Source organism: Rhinopithecus roxellana, chromosome 9 (assembly GCF_007565055.1).
Source record: "Rhinopithecus roxellana isolate Shanxi Qingling chromosome 9, ASM756505v1, whole genome shotgun sequence".
Taxonomy (NCBI): domain Eukaryota; kingdom Metazoa; phylum Chordata; class Mammalia; order Primates; family Cercopithecidae; genus Rhinopithecus; species Rhinopithecus roxellana.
Window position 1 is genome coordinate 67,196,661 of NC_044557.1, and position 19,811 is coordinate 67,216,471.

Consider the following 19,811-nt stretch of genomic DNA (forward strand, 5'->3'; position numbering starts at 1 on the left):
TTCACTTTCCTTAACTCTCAGTTATTGCCGCAGGCTGTAATGCCAGAAATGAGGGTTTTTGGAAAGTCGCTGCATGTCTGCTTGGTTGTGAGTCTGGGCAGCTGATGAATGGGTTGCTGTTATGGTGTTTACTTTTCTGAATCAGGTGTTCCTCTGCAGAGGCGGGGGGCTTCCACCCATTATGTAAGCTTTCAGAAAATACCCAATGATCTTCTTAGAGAAAAAGCACCATTTAAATAGAAGCTACTAAAAATGTTAACACGGAGACCCAGAGAGAGTGTGCCCATGCCCTTTAGCCATGTTTGTCTCTTTTGAACATAAATTCAAAATTCAAACACTGACTATTCTTGGGATTCCAAAATCCTGTAGCAGTAAGCAAAAAATTAGTGTGGAATGTATATGATACACAAAAAAGTTATATGAAAAGGTGATTTGAATATGTGTATAGGTACACACACACACACACACCACAATAAATGGAGATTATTTCTTCAGTTGAGCATCAAACACCATCTGGTTGCAATTGCTCAAAACAATTATAGAACCCCTTAATTGTAGCCTTGGCATTTTTTAATATAACATTTCAAACATATATGAAAATTTGAAACTTTAAAACTATACACACATATTTCAAACTATATATATATATATTTGGAGAATAGTATAATAAACCCCCAAGTATCCATCACAGCTTCAACACATTGCAAATCTTGTTTCATCTCTGCCTCCGTTCCCCTTCATCAATTGGGTAATTTTGAAGCAAATTCTGGAAGTCATGTAACTTCATCTATAAATATTTTAGTATGAATCTTTAAGAAATTAGGACTCTTGGCCGGGCGCGGTGGCTCAAGCCTGTAATCCCAGCACTTTGGGAGGCCGAGACGGGCGGATCACGAGGTCAGGAGATCGAGACCATCCTGGTCTACACGGTGAAACCCCGTCTCTACTAAAAAATACAAAAAACTAGCCGGGCGAGATGGCGGGCGCCTGTAGTCCCAGCTACTCGGGAGGCTGAGGCAGGAGAATGGCGTGAACCCGGGAGGCGGAGGTTGCAGTGAGCTGAGATCCGGCCACTGCACTCCAGCCTGGGCGACAGAGCGAGACTCCGTCTCAAAAAAAAAAAAAAAAAAAAAAAAAAAAAAGAAAGATATTGGGGCTGGCATGGTGGCTCACACCAGTAATCCCAGCACATTGGGAAGCTGAGTCAGGAGGATCACTTGAGCCTATGAGTTTGGGACCAGCCTGGGCAATATAGTGAGGCCTCATCTCTACAATTTTTTTTTTTTTTTTTTAATTAGCCAAGCGTGGCCGGGCACAGTGGCTCACACCTGTAATCCCAGCACTTTGGGAGGCCGAGGTGGGCGAATCACGAGGTCAGGAGGTTGAGACCACCCTGGCTAACACGGTGAAACCCCGTCTCTACTAAAAATACAAAAAATTACCTGGGCATGGTGGCAGGTGCCTGTAGTCCCAGCTACTTGGGAGGCTGAAGCAGGAGAATAGCATGAGCCCAGGAGGTAGAGCCTGCAGTGAGCCGAGATCATGCCGCTGCACTCCAGCCTGGGCCGCAGAGTGAGGCTCCATCTCAGAAAAAAAAAAAAAAAAAAAAAAAAAAAAAAAAATTAGCCAAGTGTGGTGGTGCATGCCTACAGTCCCAGCTATTCTGGAGGCTGAGTGGGAAGATTGCTTGAGCCCGGGAGGCAGAGGTTACAGTGAGCTGAAATTACACCACTGCAATCCAGCCTGGGCAACAGAGCAAGACCCTGTTTCAAAAGAAAAATTTTAAAAAGTAAAAAGATATTGGATTGGACTATATGAAATTGTCATTTTTCATAGGTTGAAATGGTGTAGTATCAGCAATTCTGTATGCTTCAACCTAATATATAACCACAATACCATTATCACATCTCAAATTAATGAAAATTCCTTAATTCTTAATTATCTAATGTAATAAAAATTCAGCCAGTGTCCAAATTTTCCCAATGGTCTCATAAATGTTTTTCTTTTTCTTTTTCTTTTCTTTTTTTTTTTTTTTTTGTTGAGACGGAGTCTCGCTCTGTCGCCCAGGCTGGAGTGCAGTGGCCAGATCTCAGCTCACTGCAAGCTCCGCCTCCCGGGTTTACGCCATTCTCCTGCCTCAGCCTCCAGAGTAGCTGGGACTACAGGCGCCCGCCACCTCGCCCGGCTAGTTTTTTGTATTTTTAGTAGAGAGGGGGTTTCACCGTGTTAGCCAGGATGGTCTCGATCTCCTGACCTCGTGATCCGCCCGTCTCGGCCTCCCAAAGTGCTGGGATTACAGGCTTGAGCCACCGCGCCCGGCCTTTTTCTTTTCTTTTTTTTTTTTTGAGACGGAGTCTCGCTCTGTCGCGGGGGCTGGAGTGCAAGTGGCGGGATCTCAGCTCACTGCAAGCTCCGCCTCCCGGGTTCCCGCCATTCTCCTGCCTCAGCCTCCGGAGTAGCTGGGACTACAGGCACCCGCCACCTCGCCCGGCTAGATTTTTGTATTTTTTAGTAGAGACGGGGTTTCACCGTGTTAGCCAGGATGGTCTCGATCTGCTGACCTCATGATCCGCCCGTCTCGGCCTCCCAAAGTGCTGGGATTACAGGCTTGAGCCACCGCGCCCAGCCCGTAAATGTTTTTCTATAATTTTGTTTGAATTGAGATACAAACAACGTCTGTATATTGTCTTTGGTTTATATTTTTCTTGTTTCTTTCAGTTTATAGGTTTCCCATTTCCTCCCTTTCCCCTTCAATTTATTTGTTGAAGAAACTGGTTGTTTTGTCTTGCAGAGTTTCTAATTTTTTGGATTTTGCTGATTGCCTCCCTGTGGTGTTGTTTAAAATGTTGCTATATTCAGTTAGACAGGAGGAAAACCTTCAGGAAATCTATTGCGCAACATGGTGACTAGAGTTAATAACAATGTATTGTATAGAGTAGTTCCTCATCCATGGAGAATAAGTGCCAATACTTCCAGGGATGCCTGAAGCCACAGTTAGTACAAAACCCTATATATACTGTCCTTCCTTTCCTTACTAAATAGAGAACTTTCACACCTTCTTTTAAAGAAACGCTTTAGGGCTTCTCTTTGACATATCGGAATTGCCACCATCACTACTCTTGCTTTGGTGCCATTATTAAGTAAAAGAAGGGTGACTTGAATGCAAGCACTATGACACCTGGACAATTGATCTGATCACCAAGAGGGCCACAAAGTAACTAACAGGCCAACAGTGTCTACAGCACGGATACATAGGACAATACATATATACAATACATACAATGCATACATACACATCCCAGGCAAGACAGAGCAAGACAGCGAGACATTTCATCATGCTACTCAGAATGGTAAACAATTTAAAACTTGTGAATTGTTTATTTCTGGAATTTTCCATTTAATATTTTTGGACTTTGGTTGACCATAGGTAACTGAAACTGCAAAAATGAAAGCTGCAGGGAGGGAGGGACAACTGTATTTGAAAATTGCTTAAAAAGTAGATTTTAAATGATCTCACCACAAAGAAAGATATCTGAGATCATGAATATGTTAATTAGCTTGATTTAGTCATTCAAGAATATATACATATATGAAAACATCATATTGTACACCATATATAAAATTTTATTTGTCAATGTAAAAATTAATTAATTAATTGAAAAAAGTTTCTGTATTCTCTGTAAACTGATAGAACAATAGGCTTGATGGAATTCTGGTTTGATTTTTTAGTAAGAAACTTCATAGTTGAGGAGGTATTCTGCATCAGGAACCACACATCAGGTTATCTCTCGTTTTTTGTGATGTTAAGATTGGCTTAGGCCACCTGATCCATCCTTTATAAAGCTTCTCATCAGCTTTCTACCTAATGCTTTTAGCAGCTATTGATAATCATTGCCTACATCAATTATTTCATTAAGAATTACAAAGTGGTGATAGTCTAACATTTCTTCAACATTTATTACCTGAAATTCTTTTATAAAGAATAACTTCCCCACATCCCCTTTGACTTCCCTGAAAAGTCTGAGTTAATGCCAAATGTTTCCCTTTAATGATCAGTTCTCAGTTTCTCCCCTAGTATCCTCCGAAGGTGACCCAAAGAGTGTTTCTTAAAGCATCATGATGGATTCATGGCTCATTAGCGTATTGGATGGGTTTTAATTCATTGCACTTATTATCTTGTATGTGTGTGCTCGGGGTTTCCTATCTTTGGCTAGTGGGAGCCCCTGTTTGACTCTTGACTCCTTTCACACACCTGTAGTAGTCTTTGATAGTCCTGGGTTTCTGGTATGGTATGTTTTTCTAGGCTTATTATTATTTCTAGGCTTATTATGTTTTTCTAGGCTCATTCTTTTATTTTTCTGGGCTAGGACTTGGAATTATCGATTTCTCTAAGGAGCCCTGGTTCCTCTAACTGAAATATAATACTTAGAGCCTACAGCCTGAGCACCTAGGCTGCTTGTTGCTACTGGGTTGGTTGTTGTTTATATCCCTTTTCACTGGACAGAACCAGAAACTATTTTTAAAGAGACTATGTGTTTGTATTGATATTATCAATTCAGATTTTTCATCCTTTTAAAACTTTATTCTTTTTCAGATGCAAAAAATCTTGGTTCCTAACAACATTATAAGTAAGCAACTAAGGTTTCTTTGTCTTACATATGTAACAGTATTGTTAACGGTGGAGGGAGTCCAGTTTCTTGGCATCTTGAACACATAATTGGACAAAATGCACAAACAAAGCAAGGAAAGAATGAAGGGGGGCCGGGCGCGGTGGCTCAAGCCTGTAATCCCAGCACTTTGGGAGGCCGAGACGGGTGGATCACGAGGTCAGGAGATCGAGACCATCCTGGCTAACACGGCGAAACCCCGTCTCTACTAAAAATACAAAAAAAAAAAAAAAAAACTAGCCAGGCGAGGTGGCGGCGCCTGTAGTCCCAGCTACTCGGGAGGCTGAGGCAGGAGAATGGCGTGAACCCGGGAGGCGGAGCTTGCAGTGAGCTGAGATCTGGCCACTGCACTCCAGCCTGGGCGACAGAGCGAGACTCCGTCTCAAAAAAAAAAAAAAAAAAAAAAAAAAGAATGAAGGGGGATTTATTGAGAATGAAAGTACACTTCACAGTGTAAGAGCAGGCCTGAGCATAGGGGCTCAAAGGCCCCATTACAGAATTTTGGGGAGTTTAAATATCCCCTAGAGGATTCCACTGGTTACTTTGCGTACACCCTATGTAAATGGAGAGGATGAAGTAAAGTTACAAAGTCATTTACCACCTATGCCCTATGGAGAGGATGTTTCCTGTTATAGCTGAAGTGTGGATCACCCTTATGTTCCCTGCCTCCAGACTATTTTCCTCCCTCAACGTGATTACTGAAAATGTTTGTAAAGATTTTGTGGGAGATTTTGTCTTTAGGGTATATCCCAATAGGAACATATAGTTAGATTACTGTGTTTTAAAGTACATTGAAATAATTTCTTGCTGGGTGGTTGTATTAGGGTTCTCTAGAGGGACAGAACTAATAGGATATATATATATATATATGAGTTTAGTAAGTATTAACTTACATGATCACAAGGTCCCACACTAGGCTCTCTGCAAGCTAAGGAGCAAGGAGAGCCAGTTTGAGTCCCAAAACAAAGAATTTGGAGTCTGATGTTTGAAAGCAGGAAGCATCCAGCATGGGAGAAAGATGTAGGCTGGGAGGCTAGGCCAGTCTTGCCTTTTCACGTTTTCTGCCATACTTATATTCCCTGGCAGCTGATAAGATGGTGCCCACGCGGACTGAGGGTGGGTCTGCCTTTCCCAGTCCACTGACTCAAATGTTAATCTCCTTTGGCAACAACCTCACAGACACACCCAGGATCAATACTTTGCATCCTTCAATCCAATCAAGTTGACACTCAGTATTAACCATCACAGTGGTTAAGCCATCAACTTGCTAGATAGGTAGGTTCATTTGTTTCATTTTACTTTTGTATTTCAGGAAAAATTTCTATTTCTTTCATTTCAGTTTAATTTTGTTTTATATTGTTCAAACATTTACATGGTTCTAAAGACAAATCTATAAAATAAGCTACATATAGAAAGTTCGGCTTTCATCATCTCTGCCCCCTTTCCTCTGATTCCTTTGTCATCCTATAGATAACCATTTTATTAGTTTTTGGTTTATTTTTTTTTCAGATAAGCAAACATATGCACACATACACACAAATCTCTATATCTATATCTGTATCTATATATTTAGATGCTTTTCATTTTTAAGATAAAAGGCAGCATACTATACCTACTGTTCTGTCCCTTGGCTTTCACCAAAGACTATATCCCAGATATCACTTCAAAGCACTATATAAATTCCTCATTCCTTTTTATAGCTGCATAGTGCTCAATTGTGTGGATGTGTCCTAGTTTGGTAAACCAGTATCCTACTGATAGCCGTTAGGTCTGTTCCCAGTCTTTTACTGTAATAAATAATCTTGCCCAGGTATCTTTTCATTTTTTGCCAGTGTAGATTTAGGTAGATCCCTAAAAAGTGGTACGGCTGGGCCAAATGCTGAATGCAAATGTAATTTTGCTAGATATTGCCGAATTTCCCCCCAGAGGCCTTGTGCCATTTTGCATTCCCATCAGCAGCATATGAAAGTGCCTGTTTCCCTATAGCCTGCCAGCAGGGTATATTATCAAACTTAGGGATTTTTATCACGTTAGTAGGTATGGAATTGTAGCTCAGTTAGTTTTAGTGTGCATCTCTAAGAGTGAAGTTGCCATCTTTTTATATAATTCTGTAAAAACTGCCTTTTCTGCCCTATATACAATCTGTTCACATCTCTGGGCCTGTTCTTTGTTCTTTGTTTTTGTTTTTTTGAAACAGGGTTTTGCTCTGTCCCACAGGCTGAGGCATGGTGGTATGATCACGGTTCACTGCAGCCTTGATCTCCTGGTCTCAAGCAGTTTTTCTACCTCAGCCTCCCAACTAGCTGGGACCACAGGTGAGCTGCCATGCCCAGCTAATTAAAAAATTTTTTTTTCATAGAGATAGGGTTTTGCCATGTTGCCCATGCTGGTCTCCAACTCCTGGGCTGAAGCAATTCTCCCATCTTGGCCTCTGGAAGTGTTGGGATTACAGGAATGAGCCACCATGCCCAGCTTGGGCCTGTTCTTTTGACCACATTCACTAGTTGTAAATCTGCATCCTTTGAAGGTGACTGAGATATTTTGAAAAGTTAAAAGTCTAAAAGCAAAAAGTTGAAAAGCAAAAACCTAAAGTTATTTGTTGAATAAAATTCCTGGGGTTTTGCTGTCAGATGGAACAGCTGGGACTGGCTGGGCATCTCAGTAAAGTCCCAGGACTTCTCCATATGCTCTTTCTGCAAGGGCTAGTTTGGGCTTCCTCACAGCATGGTGGCCCAGGGCAGTCAGTATGTTTGCGTAACTGCTCAGAACTCCAGAGCAAGCCCCAGCTAGCAAGGTAGAAGCTGCTTTGCCTTTTGTGTCCTAGTCTTGGAAATTATACAGTGTTACTTCTCCTGTATTCTATTGGTTACAAATGAGTCACAAGCCTGCCCAGATTTAAAGGGAGGGGAATCAGACTCTACTTCTTAATGGAGGAATGGCAAGTTTCTAGAAGAGCATGGCAGTTTTAATAACTATGAAGGATTTTACCCTACAAGTTAGCCTGTCACAGTTTCTTGAAGACTGGTAAGACACAAAACTCCAGGATCAGAAACAAAGGACTTTACCACTGTGGCACAGTAAACCTTCTGAGCATTAGCATATTTGCATCAGTCCCTGTACCCCCAAGTCTCACTGGGGAGAAGCAGATGGGTCCAGATAGGTTCCTGCACATGTGTTACAGGAAATTTCCATTCCTATTAATCTACTGAAGCTCTTCTCACAGAGTACCAATTACCTTGTAAATGGAGAGTCAGTGTCCATGTCCCTTTCTGCAGCTTTCAGCACTACTGACCTGGCCAATCTCCTCTGCCTACCCTTCCTCCGCATTTTGGAAATGGACCTTCTCCCTCAGTTTCACTACACCACCATTTCCCTTCCACCTCTGATTACGTCTTCTCTGCCTCGTCCTCCTTTTTTAGTTCCTCTTTCCTAATTTGTCCCAGGCTCCACCCACGTCTCTTCATGCCCTTGCCCAGTTCTCTTCTCTCATCCAGCAGGCTCTCCCAGAGTACTCACCTGCTGCTAACGTTATCCTCCCAGTGGCTGCTTCCCGCCATATCTGCTCCTGATTCCAGACCACATTTCCAACTATCACAAGGCATCCAAATACTGTCAGTCAAGTTCCTCAAATTCAACTTGCCCCAAACCAAATTAACCTCTTCTCCCACACAACCGCCCACCCTATGGTGCCATCCCTGTCTGTTCATCAGAATCATCTCTGGTTGTTCAGGTGTAAGACTCTGGGGTTATTTTTGTTTCACTCCTATCTTTCTCTGCACATCTAATCAGGCACCAACTTCTACAGCCTGTCTCTGAAATGAATGGTTGCAGTGAATTGTTCCTTTCTTTCCAGGCCCGACTGCTGCCCTAGTTCCAACCCTCATTAATGCTCCCCTTCAAATCACCTACCACTGCCCTTCCTGGATGTGGGGCATCTTGGTGGCTAGGTAGTCATTCCCTTCCTCCCCTATTCCTCTGTGTGTGTCTCTTACAAAATCACAAGCTCAGTTGAATTTTGTGTATTTATCACACAGAAAATCCTTTCTTCCTTTCCTCCCTCCCTCCCTCCCTCCCTTCCTTCCTTCCCTACCACAAATATTCTTCAGAACCCACTCTGGAATGAGTGCTGTTTTAGATGCTGGGGCTCGAGCAGTGGACAAGACCAAGATTCTTCTCTCAGAGCTTACATTTGGGTTTGAGCTAATGGTGATGGGTAGAGAAAGAAATAACCAAGGCAATTTCAAACATTGGTAAGCACCGTGAAGAAAACCAAGATAATAAAATAGAGAATGACTGGATATGGGGAAGCAGATTGGGTGGTGAGGGAAGGGGTCTTTGAGGAAGGAGCTAACTTATGAGTGAAGAGCAGGAGCTGCCTTGTGAGCATTAGGGGATAGAGTGCTCCAGGAGAGCCCCCAGCAGTGCAAAGGCCCTGAGACAGGAATGAGCTTGATGTGTTTGAGGCCCAGAGTGAGGTGAAGGTAACTGGGGAAACTGGCGGTGGGGGGGATGTCGGGTAGGAGAGGACGTCTGTACGGATGTAGACTATTTAGGGCCTTGTGAGTGATGGGCAGGGGTTTGGGCTTTATTCCAGTGTCAGTGGAAGCAGAGAGAGGATTGTGTGTCCCTGCTGGAACCTCTAAACCTCTCATTTACTTCTGACTTTTCTTCAGTTCATTTTTCACATTCCTGCCAAAGAGTCTTTCTGGAGGATGGATGTGATTGTGTCACTCTTGTGCCCAATAATGTTTCATGACCGCTATTTCCTACTAGACAAATGATGGAATTCTTGGCATGGCATTCCAGGCCTTCAGCCATCAGGTCTGAGCCTTCTATTTCTGCCAATTCCACACTATTGAGTCCTTACTAGGCCTGCCCTTTCCTTCCTTCTCTGTGTCTTTAGTCTTGCAGCTTCTTCCGATGGAACATTTTACCCTCACTTACTCATTGTACAAATCTAACCCAAAAGCCACCCCCTCTGCAAAGCCTCCCTAGGCCCTCCCCAAGTGGAATGAATCTCTGTTTTCCCCATACGCCTTTTCTTCTCATCACTATTTCCACTGCTGTATGGTCAGCCTCGTGCACATGTGCACAGGTCTGCCCTTCCCCGGGAATGAGTGTTTCTTGGGGTCAGGAATTGGGTCTTGCTCATTACCCGTCCCCTAAAAAGGCTTGCCATTACTGTTTTCTGAGATTAACAAGCTAGGAACACACTTACTTTGATATCTGTCTTGCATTTGAAGAATGTGATAGGCTATTGCTTGGTTTCAAAACTGTGGGATTTGGGGCATGGATCCATGGACATCCAGCTGTGTGGTTGCATAGCTGCCTAATTGTGTGACTGTTTAGCTGCATGAGAATATGGAAGCAGAGCAGTCTGGCCACAGTTTGCATGGTTCCATGGCTGGGTAGCTCCACAACTTTGACAGAAAACCTTCCCTTTGCATTTCTGTGAGTTACATCATGATTTCTACCAGCATTCTGAAGCTGACTGTACTTTTCTACAGGAGAGCCATTCGCATCTTGGGTGGGACTGCAGCAAGCATTGCTGAACACTAAGCATCCTTTCACTCTCCTACCAAATGCAGTATGGCCCCCTTGTCATCAAGGCAACCCCAAATGCCCCTAGTCCTTTACAAACTCCCCCTCTCCCTACCTGTTAAGATCCCTAGATTATGAGCACAAGGGGAGTTAGGTGAAGAAAAAGCTACAAAGAAATTATGTTCTGTTCATCAGAAGAAGCTTGGAGCTGAAAAAGGATCCAAATAATCATTGAGTACAAACGCTGAGGATTTTAAGAGGCAATCAAGACCCAAGAGCTTCACCACCTTTCCTGAAGTCCCATAGTTTGTCAGCAACAGAACCAAAACTAGAATGCATTTTCTTATCTGTAAGATGGAGATTTACAACTTGTTTTTGCATAACAAATACTTGTATATTTTACTTCTTCAGCCTGCCACTGTTCTAATTGTAAAATAAAACTAATTGAATACTTGTGGCAACCCCATGGGGTCAGACAACCCCTGCTTTGCAGATGAGCCACACAGTTAGTAAGACACTTACCCTCTTTGTGCCACAGTTCTCCTATAAAATACACCCCCAGAACATTGAGGTGCACATTGAATTCTGTAATGTAATGTATGCTGAGGACTCAGCCAGTGCTTGATACATGTTAGCCATTATTTATTACAGCTGTGACTGTCTCTCCCCATGTGACTGGGGCTCCTCCCAGGGGACTCTGCTGCATCGAGTTGTATAAGTGCAACTCCTTTCAGTTGTCCCAGGTCTAAGTATCATCCAAGAAGATTCTCCATTATTTGCTTTTCCTGAAATGGACACACACAGTCAACGCGGGATGAGGACATGTCCTTGGGAGAGGAGGTCATCTTTGCATCATGTCTTTTAGGGACTCAGAATTTAATTTTCTGCCATTCCATGTCTTGCTTGATTCTTAGAGTCACTCGCTTCTGTAACCTTTGTTCCTGCCAGTGTCTGCTCTTGGAATGCCGCAGGCCCGCCTGCTGGTTGTTTTGTTCTAGAGAGTGGGAGAACCAAGAGGGAAGAGATACAGATAAAGAGAAGGAGAAGCTAAATTTCCATCACTGAAAAAGAGCCAGAGAGCCCTGCTTCCTCACACTCTTTTTCTTTTCTTTTTTTTTTTAAGCCTCAGGAATATTTTCTTTGTTTCCAGGGACCTCCTGGAATCCAGGCTTGAAGTGGAGCAGATGTGTGGGTGGGTAGGGGAGACGAAGGGCCTGAGGGCAGAAACCGTTTTTGTTTTTTTGTTTTTGGAATGGACAGTGACACTGGCAAGGAGATTCTCCCACAGTCAGCATGCTGGGGAAAGAAAGATAGTGATTTTACTGTTGTCTTGAAAGATCTGATTTTATTTTTTTGAAAACCTCCAGAATGCTTAAATAAATATATTGGAATGCATCTCTGGGTTGTTGAATTTGTTGGAACCCAATGAACACATTAACTATTAATGAGGTGCTTGTGCTTCTTTGAAAACCTGATAATAATCCTCTTAAAAGAAAATTGTACCTATTTAATATCTTTCTTTGTGTATAATGCTAAATACGGCATCTAAATTGGATTTATAATCCACAATGCCCAAAGTGACTTCACTTGGCACAGTCAAAGGATACTTTAAGATGCTTTAAATCTATATGGACTCTGAAAATACACATCTTCCAGGTTAATGCTAATTGGTTTGTAGGACAAATGGGGAACCTATTTCTAAGAATGATACCTGAGGTGAAATGGAACCCTTTGCCTACATGAGTCTCTAAAGTCCACTATTATGACCTAAATGGTCCCATGAGTATTTATTTTGCTACCTAAATTTTAATTTTCTTTGATGTGGATTTTGCCATTGGGATTATATACAAATAGACATTATTGAAAGGCTTAAGATACGAAGATAGACCAAATATAAATGTCCTTTCAGACAGGGCAGTGGCCTTACCCTAAATGGAAGAATAAATTTATTTATTCAACAATTATTTAGGGTGCACTTTCAAAGTGCTAGACATAGTCCTAGGCACTCAGGCTAGATCTAGGAGGAGCCCTTGTGGAGTCTGCAGTCTAGAGCAGTGCTATCCAGAGACTCAGTGTTCTTTGCATTGTCCAATACAGCCTTGTGACTATGGATCACTGGAAATGGGGCTAGTGCTGCTGAAGAACTGAATTTTTCACATGATTTCATGTTAATTTAAATTTGCATAGCCCGGTGGAGCTGGCAGCTACCATATTGGACAGCACAGGTGGAAGAGGTAGATAGCAAATGAACTCACACAATTATTATTGTTGCAAGTGCTACAAGAGAAGTCAGATGCGATGAAAAGTTGGTATGGGGAACATTTCTAGCAAAAGGAACAGCATGTGCAAAGGCCTTGAGGCAGGAAGAGTTTGGCACTTTCCAGCTATTGGAGGACAGCAATGTTATTGGAACATCATGCAAGCCATGAGTGAGGGGAGGCAGTGCTGGGAGCAGGAAAGGCTGGATCACATGGGAGCCTGTAGGCCACATTGAGGAGCTTGGACTTTATCCTAACAGTGATGAGAAGCCTTGGATGGGTTTTGAGCAGGAAAGTCCCTTGATCCAATTGCATTACATTTTAAAAAAGATATTCATCAAATACAGCTTCTGTTTTTAGCACAGATGCCAATATCTCAGAAATCTTAGCTGACCCTTAGATTATGTGACATTTCCCAGTTTTATTTTTTCATAGTGCCTGACTTCTCTTTCAGAGCACTTACATTTATAATTAACTAGTTGTGTAAATTAGTTTGTTATTTATTTCTCCTTCTACCTGTGCCGTCCAGTGTGGTAACCACTGGCTTTACTGGGCTATACACCGCATGCGTAAAATTTAGACAGAGTTCTAAAAGGCTTGCTATGAAAATCAGCCCTGTTATGCATCCCAGTTTATCAGTTCTCATGGAGTAACCACTATCAATTTTTTAAGTTTGCTCTCTTGTTTTATTTCCTTGTCTCTAAATAATTGACAAGTCATACTCTTTTTTTATTATTATACTTTAAGTTCTAGGGTACATGTGCACAATGTGCAGGTTTGTTACATATGTATACATATGCCATGTTGGTGTGCTGCACCCGCTAACTTGTCATTTACATTAGGTATGTCTCCTAATGCTATCCCTCCCCCCCCACCCCCCACCCCACGACAGGCCCCGGTGTGTGGTGTTCTCCACCCTGTGTCCAAGTGTTCTCGTTGTTCAATTCCCACCTATGAGTGAGAACATGTGGTGTTTGGTTTTCTGTCCTTGTGATAGTTTGCTCAGAATGATGGTTTCCAGCTTCATCCATGTACCTACAAAGGACATGAAGTCATCCTTTTTAATGGCGGCATAGTATTCCATGGTGTATATGTGCCACATTTTCTTAATCCAGTCTATCATTGACGGACGTTCAGGTTGGTTCCAAGTCCTTGCTATTGTGAATAGTGCCACAATAAACATACATGTGCATGTGTCTTTACAGCAGCATGATTTATAATCCTTTGGGTATCTACCTAGTAATGGGATGGCTGGGTCAAATGGTATTTCTAGTTCTAGATCCTTGAGGAATTGCCACACTGTTTTCCACAATGGCTAAACTAGTTTACAGTCCTACCAAGTGTAAAAGTTCCTATTTCTCCACATCCTCTCCAGCACCTGTTTTTTCCTGACTTTTTAATGATAGTCATTCTAACTGGTGTGAGATGGTATCTCATTATGGTTTTGATTTGCATTTCTCTGATGGCCAGTGATGATGAGCATTTTTCATGTGTCTGTTGGCTGCATAAATGTCTTCTTTTGAGAAATGTCTGTCCATATCCTTTGCCCACTTTTTGATGGGAGTCATACTCTTTCTTAGTGTTTCAGTCTAAGGCCTGATCTACTGATTACCCACATGAAAGGTGAGGATTTCAGTCTTTCACCTCCATCCCACCACTGCCAATACATTGTAGCATAATTCGGTTAGATCAGTGTTCATTGTTGGTATTTTGTTAACACTTTCGCAGCTAAACCAGATTAGGATTACTTTTCCTTTCACAGATGATATTTTATTTTTGCTGCATTAAAAAATTTTTTTTAATGTGAACTCATCACTAATTCACATCAAACCTTCCTCTGGTTGTGTAAATCTCCTTTCAATAAGTTTGAACACATTAGGAATTCTATCACTTTTTTTTTTTTTTAATTGCCCTTGGAGCTTTCTGACCTGTTCCAATCTGGGCTGGCTGCTGTCCAGGCTGGCTGCATACCTCTTGGCCCAGACTCTTTCTTTGACATTAACCTGAGGATTTCCTTGGCCTCTCTCCTGTGTGTTGAATTGATCTCATAGTTCCTGTATTCTGTGTCTTTCTCTTCCTTGGTTTGTTCTCTTGTTTGGGCAAGAACATCCTTAAGTAGCTTTCTACGTGAGAAGTGACATCTGTTTGAGACTTTGCTTTTCAAAACATTTTTTATGCCTTGTACATTTAATTGATAGTTTGGCAGGGTGTGAAATCACATTTCCTTAGGGTTTTGAAGGTGTTGACAAGTCTGATGTCATTCTGATCCTCAATCCTTTGTATGAGATTTGTCCTTTGCTCCTGCCCCCATCCCTCTGTGTGCCTTTAAAAAAAAATCTCGTAGCCTTCAATTATGAAAACATTTTCTCAAGTTATTATTGTTATTCCTTTTTGCCCTAGGCTGGTCCTCTAATTTTCTTATCTTTCCCCTCATATCTTCCATCCTACTTTTTTCGAGAGTTCTTCCATATTGTCTTCCAAATTTTCTTTTGAATTTTTTATTCCCTCTACCTTATTTTTAATTTCTAAGAACTCTTTTTTGGTTCTCTGAATGTTCCTTTTCATGGCATCTCGTTCTCAGTTTTTTAGATGCGATATCTTTCTGATGATAACATTAATGAGGTTTTCTCCCCTTATAGAGTTGGTTTATTCAAGTTTATGTCCCCTCTTTCTGTTTTGTTGGCCTTCCTCCTGTTTGGAGGCTTTCCTCTAATGTCTGCTGGCCCTAAACTGTTGACTCATATTTAAGGAGAGGTCACTCCGATGCTGGTTGGAAGCTCCATTTATGAAGTTGGGCTTAAGGTCTGCTGTCTTCACTGTAGAGTATCTGGCTGGATCATTCCTTTCAGGAACTTTTGATGTCTGTATTTTCAGGCCTTTTTGAGGGAAAGGGATTGATCAGATTCCACTGAGCAGACTCTCCCAATTTCCTACCTGGAGGGCGCATGCCTGACTGAGTAGGGGAAGAAGCCTGGAGTCCCAGTGCTTCATATTTTCAACACAATAGCCCCGACCTCAATTGTTCTAAGTGATCCTCTGGCCAAAAGGTTTCACCAGGAAGTTTTTTACTAGAAAGTAAAACAACAACTTCTTTCAGGGTGAAGGAGGGGCAGTCATTCAGATTTGGTATTTTGGGGAGAGGTCCTTGGGTTCTAACTGCTTCTTAAGCCAGTTTTCCACAAATCCTTTCTCTTCCCCTTCCAAAGATATCTAGCATCTTCAATTCCTGAGTTCCTTGGGGATAGAGGGATAAAAACCACGTTGTACTCAAGTTTTCTTTTTCTTTTTTTTTTTCCTTAGCATTCAGATTTCTTGAACTGCTAAGATAGTAAGCACTTGCTTATCTCCTTTCCAGCTTCCAAAATTTTGTAGTACATCTACTCTCTGCTCTTTTTCCTATGAGTTTATGCCTCTAAACGTTCTCTTATGTTTGTTTTAGTGGGATTTGGGAGTGGGACAGAGCTCATTGCATTTACAATGACAGAATTTGCCATTTAAAAACTGGAATTCAACGAGCCTTTTTTTTTTTTTTAAAGTCCCTTGGTTATATTGTAGAAAATGGACTTCATGGTTCTGTTAGTTTTGTATTGGATGGTATAGAGAGTAGAATTGTATCCCCCAGAAAGACATGTTGAAGTCCTAACTCCCAGTACCTGTGTGTGGCCTTATTTGGAAATAGGGTCTTTACAGATGTAATCAAGGTAAGATGAGATTATACGATATTAAGGTGAACCTTAATCCAATGGCTAGTGTTCTTGTAAGAAAAAGGAAATTTGGACACAGACACAGAGAGAGAGGAGAATGCCATGTGCAGTGAAGGCAGAGATTGAAGTGATGCATCTACAAACCAAGGGACACTACAGACTGTCTGCAGCCACTGCAAGCTAGAAGAAGGCGTGGAACTGATTCTCAGGTCCTCCAGAAGGAACCAACCCTGCCAACACTTTTATTTCAGACTTCTAGCTCCCAGAACTGTGAGACAATACATTTCTACTGTTTTCAATCACCCATTTTTGGGTTCTTTGTTGCAGCAGTCCCGTGAAACTAATACAGATAGGTATTAAGTTACGTGATTTAGTATTCTTAGAAATGGGTGCCCTTTGAGAAACTTTCAATATTCTTAGAAATGGAAGATGCCTTGAGAAATGGAGGGTGATTTTCCCTGAAGCAGCAATTTATTCTCTATATAATTTGTTATCTGGCAGTTTCATTGAGTAAATGTCTTAATTATTCTTCAACACTGTAAAATTGTCATGGTATAGAACACATCTGATGTGTCTTCTTCTTCTGGCTAACTTTTAAAATGCCAATCTGATTTATTTGGAAAACTATCAAGCCAAACAGAACCAGCTGAACATTGAGAAAGCTAATCAGAAGAAAGAAAAAGGAAAAAAGAGAGAGAGAGAGGAGAGAAGGGAAGGGAAGGGAAGAGAGAAAGAAAGGAAAGGAAGGGAGGGAGGGAGGAAGGAAAGAGAGAGAGAAAGAAGGAAGGAAAGAGAGAAAGAGAGAAAGAAAGGAAGGAAGAAAGGAAAGAAGGGAAGAAAGAAGAAAGAAGGGAAGAAAGAAAGAAAGAAGGGGATGGGGAAGGGGAAGGGATGGAAGGAAGGAAACGAAGGAAGGAAGTAGGGGAGGGAGGAGGAAAGAGTAAGAGAAAGAGAGAAAGAAAGAAGAAGGAAGGAGAAGAGAAGAAGAAAAGAAAAGAAAGGAAGGAAGGAAGGAAGGAAGGAAGGAAGGAAGGAAGGAAGGAAGGAAGGAAGGAAGGAAGGAAGGAAGGAAGGAAGGAAGGAAGGAAGGAAGGGAGAGAAAGAGGGAGTCCAAATATATCTTCATTCATTTTGACCTAAACTCTGGAAAATCTTCCAGCAGTATGAACCCAATATCCAGATTCTAGTCCCTCCACACAGATTCTTCTAAGGACTTTCTGTTTTTGCAGTTGCCCTGGGGTTGTAGCTTTTCCCAAAGAGCTAGAAAACACTAGTTCTAAAGGACACATTAATAAATGCAGGTGACCACAAGGACCTGTGGAGAACAAAGAGAAATAATGAGAAGAGCCCCAGGAAAGACCTCACTAGCAGATTTTCTGTCCCCTTTGCATCTGTTTACCTCTCATGTCAGAGTGAGGACCTAGCTGGATGCAGGAAACCCAGGCAAAATCTACTTCCCAGCAGAGTTCACTATTGGTGAAGAAATAGCCCAAAAATTAGATTTCACACACTTCAAAAGCCAATTCGCACAAAATGAATTTGCCGCTTAGTGAACCCACTTGAATACCTAAGGTCTTTCCCAAGGTTTTGATTCTGTCTCAGCTGTTGCCGCAGCTGCCTTGGGTTGGAATTGTTAGTCCAGGAATTCTTCTAAGTGTGAATGATGGGCCTTTCCTTTAAATCCATTTTTGTGGTTTTATTTCCCCTAAACTTTCTCTTTGGGCTTCTGCTCTGCTCCTGTTCCTGCCCCTGCCTGTATCTACTTCTATATCCATGGGGCAGTGTTTGAGAAATTGGAACCCTGGGTTCTTTCTTTACCCCTTTTCAATGAAAAGAACATTTGACTAGCTCTTGGCTAGTATTTTTGGACTTTCAGTGAAATGGTTGTTGGTGAATTACAACTTGATAAAATGACCCAGAGGACAGATGTCCTATCCAAGAAAGCATCTTTTGCTTTAGGAAGGCAATAGAAGGTCATTAGGATTAGGTAGCCTGAATTCTGTTCTGGCTTGCTTGTTTTGTGTGTGTGTGTGTGTTTTTTTTTTTTTTTTTTTTTTTTTTTTTTTTTTTGAGACAGAGTCTCGCTCTATTGCCCAGGCTGGAGTACAGTATAGTGGTGTGATCTCAGCTCACTGCAACCTCGGCCTCCCGGGTTCAAGCAATTCTCCTGCCTCAGCCTCCTGAGTGGCTGGGATTACAGGCACCCACCACCATGCCTGGCTAATTTTTGGTAGGGACAGGGTTTCCACCATGTTGGCCAGGCTGGTCCCGAACTCCTGACCTCAGGTGATCCCCCTGCCTCAGCCTCCTAAAGTGCTGGGATTACAGACATATGCCACCATGCCTAGCCTCTGGCTTGCTTTTCACTCATCGAGGTAGAGCTCTGCATCCCCAAGCTCCAGTTTCCCCGTAAAATGGAGATAATATTGCCAACTTCACAGATGTAAGGATTAAATGACCCTGGGGATAGCTTGAATGCTTTTTTTAAAATTACGATTTACTTAAAAATGTGCATATTAAATCAGGTAAAGTTACTCCTTATAGCTTATAAACAATTATAAAACAAAAACATGATTTACAAAGGAGAGAGGTGCAAACGAGGCCAGTGACATTCTGAATAACAGCATTAATCTAATATAACAAGTAGTTTTGTTTTATGGAAACTGAATCACAAATATTACTTTCAGTGATAGAAAGATACATTTGCTTATTTTCCATTTCACTTTTGCCCACTGGATCCTTTTGATTTTTGAGGAACGAGGGGCCATCATTTGAATCGTTACCACTATCACAGTTATTTTTCATTTTAACGGTGGTGCCAGCTTTAGCCATCCACTGCACTTACTATAAGTTGGTGCCTCTAAGGATGGGAACTGTGTGACACAGATGTGGATGCCACTGTTTCCATCACAGGGCTCCTGCACAGGTGAAGATTCAATTCTCTCACCTTCTTCTATATTTAAATGACTCAGAAGCTTTCATCCATGATGCCCTTTTGCTGTCATGAAGTATAGAGATCTCATTTATATCTTCCTTTCTTCATACTTCAAGACTATTGAAGAAGTTGAGCCATTTCAGCCTTTAAAACAATACATATGACAGCACCAAATCATGGAATTCTATTAAGTTGAGATCATTTGGATGATTCCAAATTTGCTAATAATAGTTTTTGTTTTTGTTTTTTTCACAATTACTGTAAAACAGAAGAATGATAGTATATCCTCAGATCCCCCCAGGAATTTGCTGACTGTCACATTTTTAGGCAAATTGGCCAAAATATAGGAAAGTGTCTGGCATGTAGTAGGTACCTGGTAAGGAAAAGTTTTTATGAAATTCATGCCAAAACCATCCAGTAAGGCCAGAGACTTCCAAACTTTAAAGTTCCATAACTGGACTTCAATGATTCTATGTCTCAAAAAAAAAATTAAAAAACATTAGGGAAAACATTACTCAACTTAAACTTTGACAAAGTTGAATTGGAATATTAAGTAACTAGCAACACTGGTGCCAGAAGTGAGTAAAGTTGTTTGCAGAGTGCAAACAAAGTTAGTCATGGTCCTTGCCCACAGACTTGTAGTCTACATAAGAACCAAAAGGGCCTGAAGAAATTACTGTAAAACCTGTCACATTAAGGAGCAAGA

The 19,811-nt window shown here is 41.6% G+C and overlaps 1 protein-coding gene and 1 long non-coding RNA gene across 3 annotated transcripts in view; one reads left to right on the top strand and one right to left on the bottom strand.

The window, feature by feature from the left end:
• The window catches only part of BAALC (BAALC binder of MAP3K1 and KLF4), an 82,719-nt gene that overhangs the window by 16,066 nt on the left and 46,842 nt on the right, over nucleotides 1–19,811 (top strand). The window lies entirely within an intron of this gene.
• Nucleotides 316–17,935, bottom strand: LOC104655140. The gene is made up of 3 exons (XR_746929.1): nucleotides 17,730–17,935; nucleotides 10,731–11,202; nucleotides 316–363 (listed from the first exon to the last, which is right to left on the bottom strand). It is a non-coding gene; the product is annotated as an uncharacterized LOC104655140 (long non-coding RNA).